The following is an 18,382-nucleotide window of genomic DNA, read 5'->3' on the forward strand; positions in this document are numbered from 1 at the left end:
AACTTTTATGCTCGGCTTTCTCATGAAGATCGTACCATGCTTGACACTTCTTGTACCGGTTCTTTTATGAAGAAGGATATTGACCACAAGTGGAATTTATTGGAAAGAATCAAACGTAACTCTGAAGATTGGGAGCTAGAGGAAGGTAAGGAGTCAGGTATGAATTCCCAGTTTGATTGCGTTAAATCTTTTGTTGAGACAAACACTTCTAGAGATTTTAGCGCTAAATATGGACTTGACTCTGAGATAGTAGCTTCTCTATGTGAATCTTTTGCTGCTCATGTTGATCTTCCCAAAGAGAAGTGGTTTAACTATCATCCTTCTGTAGAAAGCAACATAGTCAAAACCAATCTAGTTGAGGAGAAAGTCATTGCTTTTAGTGATCCTGTTGTTCCTTGTGCTTACACTGAGAAACCACCATACCCTGCTAGGATAAAGGATTATTCTAAAGCTCCAACTGTGATACGTAGGGGTTACATTAGACCACTTGCACCCCCTGAGGAGATTAAAGTTGAACCTGCTATTGCTATTATCAAAGATCTCTTAGCCGAAGACGTAGACGGACATGTTATCAAATTCTGTGAGGACTCTGCTAGAATTGCTAAACCTCATGCGAAAGACAAATACGGACCTGTAGTTGGCCTGCCCTTTGTTTCTATCAAGATAGGAGATCACTGTTACCATGGTTTATGTGATATGGGTGCTAGTGTTAGTGCAATACCCCGTTCCCTATATGACGAAATCAAAGATGAGATTGCACCTGCTGAGTTAGAACCCATTGACGTCACTATTACGCTAGCTAATAGAGACACTATGTGCCCTCCGGGAATTGTGAGAGACGTAGAAGTCCTGTGTGGTAAGACGAAGTTTCCAACTAATTTCCTTGTCCTTGGTACTACAGAAGATAGCTTTTGTCCCATCATATTTCGTAGACCCTTTCTCAACACTGTCAATGCTCACATTGATTGCATTAAGCAGACTGTCACTGTTAGTTTCGAGGGTGTGTCTCATGAATTTAACTTCTCCAAGTTTGGAAGACAACCCCATGAAAAAGAGTCGTCCGGTAGGGATGAAATCATTGCTCTTGACTCTATTGCCGTACGTCCTATGGATCCTTTAGAGCAATGTCTGCTTGAGCATGAAAATTATATGCATATGGAGGAGAGAGATGAGATAGATAAAATTGTCTTAGAACAATATCCTATTCTCAAGAATAATCTGCGTGTTGAACTACTTGGGGATCCTCCCCCACCAAAGGGTGATCCTGTGTTCGAGCTTAAATAGTTGTGTGATACTCTTATGTATGCCTATCTTGATGAGAAGGAGATATATCCTGTTATTATTAGTGCTCTCCTCTCAGAGCACGAAGAGAAGAAGTTACTAAATCCTCTGAGGAAGCACCGTGTTGCTATTGGATATACTCTTGATGATCTTAAGGGTATTAGTCCCACTCTATGTCAGCACAAGATTAAAACCGATCCTGACTTTAAACCAGTTGCTGATCATCAAAGGAGATTAAATCCTAAGATGAAAGAGGTCGTTAGAAAAGAAATATTAAAGCTTCTGGAAGCAGGAATCATTTATCCTGTTGCTCATAGTGATTGGGTAAGTCCAGTACATTGCGTACCTAAGAAGGGAGGTATCACCATTGTTCCTAATGATAAGGCTGAACTAATCCCACAAAGGATTACCACTGGCTATAGGATGGTGATTGACTTCCGGAAACTGAACAAGGCAACCAGGAAAGATCATTATCCTTTGCCGTTTATCGACCAAATGCTAGAAAGGCTATCCAAACACACACACTTTTGATTTCTAGACGGTTATTCAGGTTTCTCACAAATACCTGTTGCACAATCTGATCAGGAGAAAACCACTTTCACCTGCCCCTTCGGTACCTTTGCTTATAGACGTATGCCTTTTGTCTTATGCAATGCACCTGTCACCTTTCAAATATGTATGATGGCTATATTCTCTGACTTTTGTGAAAAGATTGTCGAGGTTTTCATGGATGACTTCTCCGTTTACGGGTCTTCCTTTGATGATTGCCTCAGCAACCTTGATCGAGTCTTATAGAGATGCGAAGATACCAACCTCGTCTTGAATTGGGAAAAGTGCCACTTTATGGTTAATGAAGGCATCGTCTTAGGACACAAAATATCTGAAAGAGGCATTGAAGTTGATAAGGTTAAGGTTGATGCAATTGAAAAAATGCCTTGCCCCACAGATATCATAGGTATACAAAGTTTCCTAGGTCATGCTAGTTTCTATAGAAGGTTCATTAAAGACTTCTCCAAGATTTCTAGGCCTCTTACCAAACTCTTGCAGAAGGATGTTCCTTTTGTTTTTGATGAGGATTGTGAGGAAGCCTTCGAAATACTTAAGAAGGCTTTGATAACCGCACCTATTGTTCAACCACCTAACTAGAACTTGCCTTTGAAATCATGTGCGACTCTAGTGATTATGTTGTTGGTGTTGTTCTAGGACAAAGATTTGACAAGAAGTTGAATGTTATTCACTACGCTAGTAAAACTCTAGACAGTGCCCAAAGAAACTATGCCACTATGGAAAAGGAGTTTTTAGCAATCGTGTTTGCATGTGAAAAGTTCAGATCTTACATAGTTGACTCCAGAGTCGCTATTCACTCTGATCATGCTGCTATTAAGTACCTTATGGAGAATAAGGACGCTAAGCCTAGGCTGATCAAATGGGTTCTCCTACTACAGGAATTTGATTTGCACGTCGTTGACCAAAAGGGTGCTGATAACCGTGTGGCAGATAACTTGTCTAGGCTAGAGAATGTACTTGATGACCCACGACTTATTGATGACAACTTTCCTGATGAGCAACTAAATGTCATCCGCACTTTAGATAATGCACTGTGGTACGCCGATTACGCAAACTATATCATAGCCAAATACATACCACCCAGTTTCACCTATCAGCAATAGAAGAAGTTCTTTGATTTGAGACACTACTTTTGGGATGAGCCTCACCTTTATAAGGAAGGAGTAGATGGTGTTATTAGACGTTGTGTGCCTGAACATGAACAGGGACAGATCTTGCAGAAGTGTCATTCCGAAGCCTACGGAGGACACCACGCTGGAGATATAACTGCCCATAAGGTATTGCAATCAGGTTTCTATTGGCCCACTCTCTTCAAGGATGCCCATAAGTTTTTCTTGTCTTGTGACGAAGGCCAAAGAATAGGGAACATCAATAAGTGTCAGGAAATGCCTATGAACTATTCACTTGTCATTGAACCATTTGATGTCCGGGGCTTTGATTATATGGGACCCTTCCCGAGTTCCAATGGGTACACTCACATCTTAGTTGTTGTGGATTACGTCACTAAGTGGGTAGAGGCTATCCCCACTAAAAATGTTGATCACCACACCTCTATTAAGATGCTTAAAGAAATCGTTTTCCCAAGATTTGGAGTCCCTAGATATTTGATGACTGATGGAGGTTCACACTTCATTCATGGTGTTTTCCGCAAGATGCTCACTAAGTCTGATGTCAACCATAGAGTTGCATCTCCTTATCATCCTCAGTTTAGTGGTCAAGTGGAGTTGAGTAATTGGGAGATCAAATTGATCCTACAAAAGACCGTCAATAGATCTCCAAAGAATTGGTCTAGCAAACTTGACGATGCACTATGGGCTTATAGAACTTCTTCTAATAATCCCATGGGCATGTCGCCGTATAAAATGGTTTATGGTAAGGCCTGTCATTTACCTCTTGAGCTGGAACACAATGCTTATTGGGCAATCAAAGAGCTCAACTTTGATTCCAAACTTGCCGGTGAGAAGCGGTTGTTTGATATCAGCTCATTAGATGAATGTAGGGCCCAGGCATATGAGAATGCCAAGTTGTTCAAGGAAAAGGTTAAGAGATGGCACCACAAATGAATACAGAAACGAGAGTTCAATGTAGGTGATTATGTCCTGCTATACAATTATCGTTTAAGATTCTTTGCAGGCAAGCTTCTCTCTAAATGGGAAGATCCTTACGTTATCGAGGAAGTATATTGTTCCGGTGCCATCAAAATCAACAACACGGAAGGACATTTTCCTAGAGTGGTAAATGGGCAAAGAATCAAGCATGACATCTCTGGTACTCCATTAAATGTTGAGACCAATATCATCAATGTCATAACTCCAGAGGAGTACATAAGGGATGTTTATCAGCCTGTTTCAGACCCTGAAAATGAAGAGGTATCTGTATCTGTAAGAAATTGGACTCCGATGCTTTTCCAATAGGAAATTTCCTCTGTTTTGGAATTTTGCGAAAATTAGAAAAATAAAAAGCAGTCCGAAGAGCGCACGAGGCGGCCACAAGCTTGGAAGCCGCCACCCCCCTGGTGGTGGCTAGGGGGCTTGTGGGCACCTCGTGTGCCTCCCGGACTCTGTTTTCTTGCGGAGCACTCCTTATGGTCCATGAAAAATGAATATATATTCGCCCGAAGGTTTTGATCTCCGTATCGTGCAGTCTTCCTCTGTTTTCGTTTCGAGCCTGTTTCTGTGCCAGATCTAGATCATCATGACTTCCCCAAACGCTCCTAAAGACAAGACCTTCAAGAAGGTCATCAATCCCTACCTCACGGAAGTGCTGAAACACCCTCAATATATAAAGATGAGCGAGGGAATGTTGCACATCCGTGATGTTGAGGGGCCTAAGAAGACCGGAAGCATGGAGACGAGGCTCGAAGGAATGGAGCAACAAGTCTTCAAGTGCCAAGGGATGGTGGAGCGTGGACTCAATGCCAACCACATGATGATCATGGAGTTCACCAGCAAACACAAGATGGATGCCATTGACATTGGGAAACACCTCTCTAGGCTCTATGACAGGGTTGATCAACTTCAGGGCCAGATCTATGACCTGTTGAACCAAAACTGTGAGTATGAGTACAAATTTAGATCAATAAGGTTGGCTGCAAATTTGAGGATTCCGGCGACTCGTTCATCCTGCCATGATGGAGCACCTATGCCTTGGAAGACGGAGGATCAGAGTACTTCAACAACTCCACCACCATCACCACCAAAGGAGGACAACTAAGCATTGGTATGGGCAATCCCCTTGGCTTTTGCCAAGCTTGGGGGAGTTGCCCTCGTATCGTATCACCTTTATATCTTTTGCTTTTACCTTTCTTTTAGTTCTTTCCTTTTCAATTTTTATTTCTTCTCTCAGAGGAATAAGTCTTTAGTGTTCAGTTTGAGTCTTTTGCTTTTGTCTCTCCCCCGATGTATTCGAGCTCATGAGCTATATAATAAATAGTATCTTAGTCGAGGGCTTTGCTTTGTGCCATGATCAAAAGTATGAAAAGAACAATAGCATTAAAGATCATGAGATAATCTTATGGGAAGTGATAGCTTCACATATGACACGTATGATGATTGAAACTTGTTGAGAATAAATCAACATAGACCTCAGTCATTGTTGCAATTAATAATAAGTAATAAGGAAAGAGAGGTTCGCATATAAATATATCATCTTAGAGACTTTTTACAATTGTGAGCACTCACCAAACTATTACATGCTTAGGAGTAGATGTTGGAAAAGGAAGACAACATAATGAATTGTGTTTGCTTGGTTCCAAACAATGTTATATGATTAGAGATCCCTTAGCATGTGACGATTGCTTCCACCTCATATTAGCCAAAACTCCCGCACCAAGTAGAGATACTACTTGTGCATCCATAAACCTTCAACCCAGTTTTGCCATGAGAGTCCACCATACCTACCTAGCTATGGATTGAATAAGATCCTTCAAGTAAGTTGTCATCGATGCAAGCAATAAAAATTGCTCTCTAATATGTATGATCTATTAGTGTGTGGAAAATAAGCTTTGTACGAACCTATGATGAGGAAGACATAAAAGCGACAGACTGCATAATAAAGTTTTTTTATCAAGGAGGCAATATAAAGTGACGTTCCTCCGCACTAAGAGGACATACATTCAAACCTCAAAAGCGGATGACAACCTCTGCTTCCCTCTGCGAAGGGCCTATCTTGTACCTTTACTTTTTGCCCTTGTAAGAGTCATGGTGATCTTCACCAATTCCCTATTTTTGCCTTTGTCTTGGCTGCCGTCACATGCTTGGGAAAGATCTATATTCATATATCAACTTGGAGTTGAGTACTTATGCTTTATTATTGTTGACTTTACCCTTGAGGTAAATTGTTGGGAGGCAAAACTATAAGCCCCTATCTTCCTCTGTGTCCAGCTGAAACTTTGACACCATGAGTACCACGTGAGTTGTAACAATTGTGGAAAACAAAAGAGATGATTGAGTATCTGGGTTTGCCTTACAAGTTCTTATTTGACTCTTTCTGATGTTACGATAAATTGCAATGATTTCCATGACTTTGGACTGTTGTTGGTTACTTCTTGGTAAGGTTTTTGCTTCATACTTTGCTTTGTGAAGGAATTGTCACTTTCCTATAAGAATCTTTATGATGTATTGAAGTTCTATGTGTGATCATGATGCCCTCATGTCCGTATTATGTTTTATCGACACCTTCGTCCCTAAACATGTGGACATGTTTATGGACCTTGGTTTTCGATTGAGGACAAGCGAGGTCTAAGCTTGGGGGAGTTGATACGTCCATTTTGCATCATGCTTTCATGTTGATATTTATTGCTTTATGGGCTATTATATTACTTTGTGGTACCATATTTATTGCTTTTCTCTCTTATTTTGTAAGGTTTATTTGAAGAGGGAGAATTTAGGCAGCTGGAATTCTGGACTGGAAAAGGAGCAAATCTTAGTCTAGTATTCTGCAGATCTTCAAATGCCGTGAAATTTACGTGGCTTTTTTTGGGATTATATAAAAAATACTGGGCGCAAGAAATACCAGAGGGGACCTACTAGGGTGCCACAAGCCTGGTAGCCTCCACCCGCTGGCGGCGGCTAGCTAGCTTGTGGGCTCCCTGACGGCCCACTGGCCCCCTCTTTTGCTATATGAAGGGTTTCGTTCCAAAAAAATGAATCGGGAGCTTTTTCGTGGTTTCACCGCCGCCAGGAGGCGGAACTTGAGCAGATCCAATCTAGAGCTCCGGCAGGACGATCCTGCCGGGGAAACTTCCCTCCCGGAGGGGGAAACCGTCGCCATCGTCATCGCCAACACTCCTCTCGTCGGAGGGGAGGCATGTTAAGCAACACCATCTCCTCTCCAATTCCTAGTTCATCTCTTGTAACCAATCTCCGTCTCACGACTCCGATTGGTACTTGTAAGGTTACTAGTAGTGTTGATTACTCTTTCTAGTTGATGCTAGTTGGATTACTTGGTGGAAGAGTTTATGTTCAGATCCTTGATGCTATTCATTACACCTCGGATCATGATTATGATTATTCTTTGTGAGTAGTTAATTTTGTTCCTGAGGACATGGGATAAGTCTTGCTGATAATAGTCATGTGAATTTGATATTCGTTCGGTATTTTGATATGTTGTATGTTGTCTTTTCCTCTAGTGGTGTTATGCGAATGTCGACTACATAACACTACACCATATTTGGTCCTAGAGGAAGGCATTGGGGAGTAGTAAGTAGATAATGGGTTGTTGGAGTGATAGAAGCTTAAACCCCAGTCTATGAGTTGCTTTGTAAGGGGCTGATTTGGATCCACTAGTTTAATGCTAAGGTTAGACGTTGTCTTAATTCTTCATTCGTAGTTGCGCATGCTTGCGAGAGAGGTTAATCATAAGTGGGATGCTTGTCCAAGTAAGGTCAGTACCCAAGCGCCGGTCAACCCACATATCAAACTATCAAAGTACGAACGTGAATCACTTGAACATGATGAAACTAGCATGACAGAAATTCCCGTGTGTCCTCGGGAGCGTTTTTCCTCCTATAAGACTTTGTTCAGGCTTGTCCCTTGCTACAAAAGGGATTGGGCCACTTACTGCACCATTGCTACTACTTTTTACTTGTTACTTTTCGCTTGCTACGTTTCACCTCACTACACCATCACTTGTTACCGCTACTTTCAGTGCTTGAAGTTATTACCTTCCTGAAAACCATTTATCAGAGCCTTCTGCTCCTCGTTGGGTTCGACACTCTTAGTTATCGAAAGGACTACGATTGATCCCCTATACTTCTGGGTCATCAATGCACAATCGATTAGGATCATGGGTAACTCTTCCATGTCACATACATCTTGGTGGTGCGCATAAAAAAATAGGAATGAATAGCAATGCACGTGCCACCAACAAGATAAGTGAATGACCATCACAAAGATAGCTAAGAGATAATAGTGTAGAATCAAACAAGCAAAGAGTATGATCAATCACACAGATAGGATAAAGTCATACAAAATACCAAAGATTTTAAAACCAAATTAGAGAAAATAAGGTCAAAAGCTCTCTCTGTATCTCTCCCTAAGTTTATGATCTATACATTTCTCCCCCTTTGGCAAAAAATTACCAAAAAGTTCGAAAGCATAGAACTACTTGTCTCTCTCGGCAGTTGACGACGGAGTCAACAGAAGAGCATCCGCGATGGCTTCTGCTGAATGTCCTGGAGCTGGAGGAGTTGATACTGAAGGTGCTTGAGTTGGAGTTGGTGCTGAAGGTGTTGAAGCTTGTGCTGAAGATGTTTGTCTTGTCTCCTGAGCAGTTACAGCAACTGACCTACGACTGGTGCTAAACTGAGTAGTAGTGGGAGGAGGAGTCTGTTCCTCATCATCATCATCATCTTCATCTTCCTCACCTGAGCGCGGGATCTCCACTGAGTCAACTTCATGTTGAAGTTGTTTCACTATAGTTGTCAACTTAGAAACCTTCACATCCATGCCATGAAACTTGGTTTCCACGACTCTCTCAAGGCTTTTCTTACTTTGTAGTATCTCCGGGATGTTCTTCTCCATGCCTTGGACAGAGCTAACTAGAAATGCCATTTGCTCAGATTGAGTCCTGAGTTGTGGAACTGGTGGTGGCCTATTTCTAGCAACCTCATCTTCTGCTGCCTCTTCTTCCATTCTTGCTGCAGCTGAGTTCGGATCATTGTCGTCCATTACCACTTCATTGTCTTCAAACTCTGGGTGAAGAGTTAGATGGGGACAATCAAGTAGATATGCATGCTTGCCTAGCTTGGCATTGATCAACATTTGAATGTAAGGAGCATATCCACATGATCTCTTCTGATCCGTAGCAGTCCTCCTGATAGTCTCTACTATCGAATCAATCACTCTAAATCTGGTATGGGTGTGTATCAAGTGCAGCAGGTTGATGGAATGTTCTCTGATCATCTTTTCATCGCCTAATTTAGGCATCAGGGTGTGTCTAAGAATAGTGTTTGTAGTAGGAATGCCTGCTTGTAGAAAGTACACATAACCCATCTTGTGACTAGCCAAGTACTTGTGTGGAATTGTCTCGTACATGTTGGCCATTGAGTTGTGACTCTGCTTTGCTTCTGAGTACACATCTACATCTCGATCTTCCTGCTTGGGGGCACCAATTACAGTATCCCATTCATCAATTGTGGCTTCATACTTGTGACCATCAGTCATCCAGACTAAAGAATCATCGTAGAAATGAAAAGTTTCATAGAATTCCATGATCAACTCATCATTCCATGGGGTCATCTCTTTGCCAACAAACTTTTCAATATCCACTAGCAGGAATTTTTCTTGGACACGGGGTAAGAAATTCTCAATTTCCTTGATATATGCCCAGTCGACATACCTCACATCATTGACAGTAGGATTCTGTTCAAACAGGACAGTCTCATAAAAATCTTGTTATTCCTTGGTGTGAAACCTTGCATCAACAATAGTTCTTCTCCCGACAGCATATGGATCATTAGCTCCCCACTTTCTTAGTCCGACATCCTTCCACTTCTTCATATCTTCTGCTTTTGGATGAGCAGCATTGTGAATAGGCAGGGTTGGTCTAAGCTTCCTGAGGATTGGCACATTCTCATCTTCTACATCCTCTCCACCGTCGGCACTAGATGCAGAGCCTTTGCTTTTGGCAGCTACAGGTATGTCCTTGGTAGTCCTTCTCAGAGCTACACCTTCTTTGCTTTGGTAGGAGGCTTAGGAGTAGATTTCATAGCATCAGCCATCAGGTTCTTCTTCTTGGGAGGAACTGGGATCTCCTCAGGAGCTTTTTCCTCAGTAGCTTATGGGTCTTCATACATTGAAGTCTTTCTTCCAACAAGATGAACATTTCTCTTCCCGGGCCTCTTCATACCAGCCGTCTTGGAAGGTACATCACTCGTAAGTGTTGTGATCTTCCTCGCATATTCAGGTGCTCTCAGATCGGCAGGGGTAGTAGTTACTTTCCTGACAGCCTTGCTTGGAGACTTCGAAGGAGGTGAAGTTTCCTCTAGCATAAAGTCTGAGTACTGTTCATGAGAATCCAGCTTCTTCCTTTGCATGTTGGCTGCCTTGGGCAAACCATGGGAGTTGGGAGAACTTGGGTCAGAGGCAAACTTCTCTGGAGTAATGTCTGAGTCCATCTCTACGCTCTGCTTTGTGAAGTCATTTTAACTATCTTGTGAACCAAACGTATCTGACACGCAAGCAGAACTCATCAACAAACAGAAAAACCTGTGAAGTGGATATAGGAAAGACCGAAACGATGAGCATCACAGAATTGAGATGTTTTTGAAAATTTGAACAAAGAAATTCTTAGTTTTAAGTTTTTGAAGATCATATATCTGTTGAACCGAGTTTGAAGTTTCGGAGTCACCAAGACACATGAACTCCTTTACAAAAACTTGGTAATCATTTTGTGGAACCGAAAATGACAACTTAGTCTCACTTAGTTCATTCTCAGTAACTCTAGGTCCAAAATCGGTAGCACCGAGTTTTGCAACTCGGAGGCACTGAGATGGGGTTTGTAGACGGTTAACCCTAATAATTTCCTAGTTCTCTAATTTGGATTCATCAGGTGGATGGAGAGGATGCACACGATGGCTTGTGGATAAATCTTCCCATTGGGTAAGAATTAGATGGAGGAAGCAGAGGGGATCCGAACCATAGCCTAACTCAGCGGTGGTCCGACTACGGCGGTGACGACGGTGAGGAATCCATCGGCGACGGTGATTCCTTGCCGCGGAGATGCACTGGGATTCAAGGGTGATGACCAGGGGTCTAGAGGCACCATAGGGTTTTCGGATGAAATGACTTTGATGAAGTGAAATAAAAGATTCAGTACACATGAACATATACCCATTCGGTCTCGGTGTCACCGAGATTACAAAATTAGTGTCACTGAGTTCCTCTACTGTCAGCTGACACGGAAACTCGATGGAACCGACATTGTGATTCCGGTGGTACCGAGATGGAAAACCTAGATCAACTCTGGGATTCAGTGAAACCGAGTTTGGGAAGTTGGCTTCACCGAGCTCATTCACACACATGTTTTGGACGTCACCCATTGATGATACGGAACTCTGAGTACACCTTCATACAGAGGGATCGACAAGTGCTTGTTCATGTTTTGTGATGAAGCATGAATAGAACTTGAGATGTGATAGCACAAATAGCTAGAGAAGGGTCCTAGGCATTCTTGTCCATCCAATTGGCAAATGATAAATCAAGAGCCAGATAACAACAATTGGATGTCCTTGAATGATCAAACACATGCAGACCAACATGCTCACACAATAAGAATGATAGAGAAAAACATGGTGGACATGCACAAACATCCTAGCAGCTATCAAGCACTTGGGCAATGCCAAAGTCATCTATATATGAGTATATTGACATAGGAGCCAAGTAAGAATACTTGATCGTAGGTCATACTCATCGTTAAGCACAAGTGGGGGTACCACTTTTATATAAGCATTAATGTGTTCATATCCTTAGGAGATGCTTATACTCGAGTCTTAGAGTAAAGCTCCCCCTTAATTTGACGTCCCCACTAATAGGGATCAACTAACCTTGGGTTTTGCCGTACAAGACTTCAAGTAGGTGAAGTAGTGGTGGATGCTCAATGTTGATGAAGATCATATTGAGTTGGGAGCAATCCTTGTTGTTTTCATACTCTTATCACCTACATGGGTTAGTCCCAAAGCACGGGGAACATATGAAAGAATATCTATGGACATGGAGTGAAACACAAATGGGATGATGTCCAAAGATACATTATTTACCTTGTTCCTTGATTACCTTTGAGGGAATGTGTCAATCCTTGAACTAATGCATATGGTTGAGGTTGATTCCAAATAGTTCTTGCAAAAATGAATAAGAGTGAATTTCATAGACGGAGTCATCCCTCAAGAACTTCCCTAGTTCTTCCTCTTGGGGATCCACATCAAATTGATGGGAATCCTTGGAGTTGTGGTAGCACTACTAGGAAAAGGCCTGCTAGTGGCGCACCTGTTTTGGCTACTAATGGCGCACTACAGGTGCGCCACTAGCATCACGCCATTATAGTTTTTTACTAATGGCGCACCAGGCAGTGCGCCATTAGTATAGCTCATGGTGCGCCATTAGTATCTGGTATACTAATGGCGCAACAAGCAGTGCGCCATTAGTATAGCTCATGGTGCGCCATTAGTATCTGGTATACTAATGGCGCACCCGGAAGTGCTCCATTAGTATAGCTCATGGTGCGCATTAGTATGCCTCCCAGGGCCATATTTACCCATGTGCTCTGGCTTACTAATGGCGCACTAGTTGACGATGCGCCACTAGTGTGCTTTTGCAGTGAGCCACTAAAGTGTAGAGTGGTGCGCCACTAGTATGAATATTAGGTATTTTTTTTCTGATATTTGCACACACTACAAAACATATTATTGCACAGAATATAGAGAGCACAACATATAAACAGCATATTTATCGAATACAATAGAAGATTAGTCTCCGAATACAATTCATCATATTAGTCTCCGAATTTAAAATACAGAACAAAGTTAGAACATTACAAGTCTCGAGGCCGCGAGTAGCGAGTTTGTCTTCACATTACAAGTCGATATCGATCATCTAAACTACTATCACATAGAAGGGAGTTGCGGTCATCATGATGAGCATAATCACGATGAAACTGGTCTTCATCCGGTTCCTCCAACGCTCCCTCCTCTCTCCCGCTAAATAGCGCGCGTATCTAACTTCCCTCCGCCCTTGTGGTGTACCCTTTGTAACTGTTACCGCTGAATCGGTGAACCTGTCTCCGACACTCCTCCCAGTCGTCGTAGACTTCGGGAACCTTACCCTTGTACACGACATACGACGGCATCTATATGCACTAGCCAAACAAAACGTTAGTAGCAATTCACGGAGACATACAAGTTCATTAAAGTTTAATATTACAACTATAACAACACGATTCATGGTCCTACTAATAAATAGCATCGATTACGTATAAGTTGAACGATTGTCCAAACCAAAGAGACATACAAGTTCAATAAAGTTTAATATATAACATGAATTAGTAGCAATTCATGGGAACATGGATGAAGCCGCCGTCTTTCGTGATGGTCATAAAATCGCGGTCGTTGTCACCGTGCATTTGTAGCATTGTATCTATCTCACTATTGGACAGTTGAGATCTGAGGTAGAACTGCCCGGAGGTACGAAGGACATCTTGATGGATGATTTCCGCAAACTCCGACTGGATGCGAAAGAATTCTTGTCTGATGTCACCATCCTGGATTGCCGACAAGCGTGCGGCCCAATCTTTGAGATTATTTGGTAGCCGAAGGTGATTACTATCCCGTATGATCGCCCGGATTTGATGGAGGGCGTAGTAGGCATCCTTCTGACTGCCAGGCCGTACCGTACCTAAGACTTGTCCTGCTGAAGGTGCCTCCAGATCTGGCGTAGCCGGGAAGAGCTTCATCAAGAACTTTCTGGATATTTGTGCAGTCCTTTTTCGACTGACAGTCCGGGTCGAAATACGTGGCTGTGGAATATTTCGGGCTTAAGAGGATGAGTGTGCAACGTGTGTCACTGCACGAAACACGGAATATTAGAAAAAACAGAACGATCAAAATCTAAGAAATCATATGTTACGGGGCGATGAGGGGATAACTTACCCGGGAAAGTAAGGCACAAGGAAGTTATCCTTATCTGGCTTTGCCAGAATGACGCCTTCGAGGTATGAACTCGCGACTTGCCGGTCCCCAGTGCTGCCCAAGATCTTGGCATGCATATAGAAGGGGTCGGCTATCACTAGGTCCGGGGTCTTGTCTCTAGTGATCCGCATCTCCATACTCAGCGAAAATAGCCGAACGAAGGTGTAGTGCAGTGAATGAAGGTTAAACATAGCGAAGATGTCAGCAAACCACAGGACGATCATAACCCCGATGGCGCTATCGACAAAGCCCTTGCCCTCTGGCACCTTGGCCACGAAAACCGGGTATGCCACATTATTCTCGGAGAGACGCCGCTTCTCCAAACAAAGAACACTAGCATGCACACTCCACATAGCATCGGTTGCAGCATTGAGCAGATTAGTCGGTAGCATCAGCCTACCCGCCACATGCACCCTCGAGATATCCTTAGGTGAAGGTGGCCCGTCCAGAGCACGGGTCGTACTCGGTGTTGGCTGGCTTGCACCCTTGTTAGTCTTTCTTTTCCGTCGGTTCTTCTGCTGATGTAATGGGATCGAGTTCTGCTCAGAGACCACCTTCCTGAGTGTGTTGGGGCTGATCATATTTCGCACCTCGGCTATCTGAGGCTCGGTGAAGGCGGAAGATGGAGGCGTCTCCTCAAAACTGAACGCCAGACAACGCCTGTTGCAATTGGGTTTCTCCGCGGTACCAGCTAGATCGCGGTCGTCTTTTGCAGGGTTGGTTCTTGAGAAGGAGGCCCCAAGAATTCCTCACCGTACCCATGTTCGACAAAGTACTTATCGACCTTGGTAAATGTACCGTCGTCGTCCGGATCCTGTGCCATATGCATGTCCAGACCCTGTGCCATATGCATGTCCGGTAGCGTTGCGGCGGTCTTGCCATGGCTTGGCGCCGGCACGACTGGCGATGTATTCTGTGGGGTGGTGTCCCCCGCCCCCAAACGAATATGGCTCTTTGGCCAAAGAAAGGGCCAACTTAAGCAGGCGCTGAGGGTCATCACATCATCTTTGTCGGCCCCAGCGGGGTGGAACGGAGGTAACAAGTCGTCGCAGCCTGGCAGCACTCGAACCAGTTGAACCCTATACATGGTGGGTGGCATCGGTTTATCGTGGAACATGGGGTTGCCCGGTTGAACGATTCTGCCCTTGGCGACATCGATCAACTCACCGCCCACGAAGTGCAGGAGAGTGCATGGAACGTCGGCGCCGGCGCCCTGCGAAAACATGTAGGGCTTCAGGGGATGCCCAGTCAAAGGCAAGGAGATGAAGTCATCGGCCAAGAGAGGCTTAGTTACAGTGATGGTGTCGAGCTCGGCTAATGTCGAGGCACCGCCAATGGCGGGCGTGCAAGTGACAGAGGGGCCGCTTGCTGCCGAGGTGCCGGCCGGCGTATTCTTCGCACACCCAGGTGTATTAATAAGATTCAATGCCCGTGCTGGCGCCGGAGACACCAATGGCGCCGGCGCCGGAGACACCAATGGCGCCACATGCGCGTTGTGTGAGTTGCTGGCCGTGAAGTTGGGAATCGGGGGCGGCCCCTGTGGGCCGCCCGCAATCCACGCCTGCAGCCCCTCAATCAAGGTAGGCACAATGGCGGTGATCACCCCTCCCACTTGGTGTTGCACTAGCTCTTGGACCATCTCCAGAATCCGCGCCACTTATGCCTTGAGTTCTTGAACCTCACGCGACTGGCTTTCCAAGTTGGTATTTCTCTCCTTTCGCCCACCAGCGTTATAGTATGACGACCATTTCGTGGACAAGCCATTGCCGGCCACACGACCAGCTGACGACGGCTTACTAGACTTATACTTGTTTTTCATTACGTTAAACGCCCTATTTAAATTGGTTTCCCAATGGGAGCTCTGAGACGACCCCACGCTACTGGTTTCAGTGTCCTGCGGAAGGAATGTGAACCATTTAGAAATTTGGCGTCATTAATTAGAATTCAACCTTAGCAGAACAAGCTCAAGTGCCCTAGTCTTCGCATCCGTGGTAAGCTCCTTTGTTACCGGGTCCACCTTGTACTGGGCCCTGACATAGTTCCTGGTCTGCTTGTCACCGTATTTCTCAAAGTGGGGTGGTAGGCCTTGCCTGGCACGGTCCGCGTCCTCCTTGTCCCATATAGGTTCCGCCACTCTGTAATCGCCTGGACCGAGTTGGTGGACCCCTAAGTTCAACTCCCACATTTCTTTCCCCCACTGACTTGATTCCGCGGTTTCCTTGCTCTCGCACTTGATGTTGAACTCCATGTAGTCATCTTCGCTGGTTGAAGGATTTTTCGCCTTGATCTTCTCATAACTATCACCTTTGTCAATCATTCTCTTCACCGCGCTTCTCCAAGTAGACAGGGCCTTGCTCATCTTCATGAGGGTGGCACTGTTCACTTTATTCCTTGAGAGGCGTGTGTTTGCGACGTCACCGGGGAACTTGTATCATTCATGCAGCTTCATGAAGAGGAGGTTGCGCAAATTCTCTCGGTCCTTATGCCTTAGGTTCTCGGTGTTGATCAAGACGGTGCTCCGGAGAATGCACCCGAGCTGAACCGCGTACCCCTTGACTATTTCTTTGGGCGCCGTTGGATACCCGTCGGAGTACACTTCAGTAAATTCCTCCTTTACGGTGCTGAGCACGTTCGGGCGCCGGTCCTTCCGTTGCCTCTTCGATTGGCTGCCATCTGTGCGTGCGCTGCCATCATCAGTGGTGGCATCCTCGGCGGCACCATCAGTGGTGTCATCCCCGATGCCACTAGGGGTTGTGTACTCGGGATCGGTGTCTTCCTCGGCGTCCTCATAGCGGTGAGGTTCTTCCTCCATCTCCTGGGACAGCTCCCAGAATGCCTTGACCGAACCGCCGGCCTCATCGTTGTGGGCCATGTTTCGCTCTAAATAGGAAAAAAGTTTGGTCAAAAAGTTGGTTATTGTGAAGGAACAAGATCATGGTCTCATCATTTAGGGTTTGTCGACACCGAGGCATCCTAAAAGCTAAGCTTTTATCATTTAGGGTTTGTCGACGCCGAGGCACCCTAAAAGCCTAAGCTTTCATCATTTCGGTTTTTATGGACACCGAGGCACCCTATAATCCAAGGCTTTATAATTTAGGGTTTGTCGACGCTAAGGCACCCTAAATGCTAAGTTAAGTTTTCATCATTTAGGGTTTATCGATGCCGAGGCACCCTAGGTTGACTGATATATATGGGTATCTTCTAATAATATACCCTATCATGAAAAGGAAGGGGAATTCTAAGTTGGGCCTAATCACTTGGCTCTATTGCCACCTATGGTTGAATGCAGCAAGAATAAAGGGGCAGTTGATCCTACTTAATTAAGTACTAAGATACCCCGGGCCATGCATTAGTCGCAAGTACCCCATATGTCCTATTTTTAGCAAAGTCATGCTACAATTCACGGAAAATTTCAGCATGACCTTTGCTGACAATAGGACATATGGAGTACCCGAATTTGCCGGAACGGAAGTTAATCGACATTCCGGCAAACTCAAAGGCCTCTCGGGGTACCTGCAAAATTATCACGACACGATGGTCGGAGACAAAACCCAGAAAACTAGCACCACAATGTGCCTCTACTTTCATATGGATGAAAAGGACACAGACCATATGGTCCTCTGCTTTCATATGGACAAAAATAGGTCACCCAACAGAAAATCATCAATAGTTTAGCAAGTCTGTACCCTCAAGAATGAACATACAACAATATTTGTTGTCCCCCCATGACATACGGAAATCAAAATCAGCTCAACTTAGATGACTAGCTAACTCATTTTTCAGATAGCATATGTAAAGGGGCCAACTCAAAATTCTGAGCCTAGCTAACTCATTTTCAGATATAAGCTTGCTTGTTTTCCATTGTACCTGAAGAACTAGCTGCTGCTGCTCCTCTGCCCGTGCTGCTGATGCTCCTCTTCCGCTGATCCAAGTGATTGTGCTGTGCTGCTGCTGATTAGAACAATTTTGCTCCTCTGCACTCTGAAGAAGGTAACTCCGTCAGAGTACTGTACCTGAAAATTAATGAAGTTGATTTAGTGTTCAAATTAGGCATGCATTAAGTATGACCTTTTGACAGTGCTAACCTGCAGTAAATCATCGGCCATAAAAAGCATAGACAGAAAGCATCAAGCTAGCACAACACACAAACTACATACATGAAACAGGAAGCAAAGAATAAATGACTGAACCTGGGTAAATCTAAAGGGAAAGAGCAAATGAGCAAAAAAACAAAGCATATTTATAACTTTCTATATACATCAATAGCCTAATCCATAAGAAAGCTGCACCAAAAAAATACCCAAAAGATGGCCGGTCCTACCGAACATCTGCAAAGTCAACAACAAGAGTAAG

The sequence above is a fragment of the Hordeum vulgare genome, chromosome 6H (assembly GCF_904849725.1).
Source record: "Hordeum vulgare subsp. vulgare chromosome 6H, MorexV3_pseudomolecules_assembly, whole genome shotgun sequence".
NCBI classification, from domain to species: Eukaryota; Viridiplantae; Streptophyta; class Magnoliopsida; order Poales; family Poaceae; genus Hordeum; species Hordeum vulgare.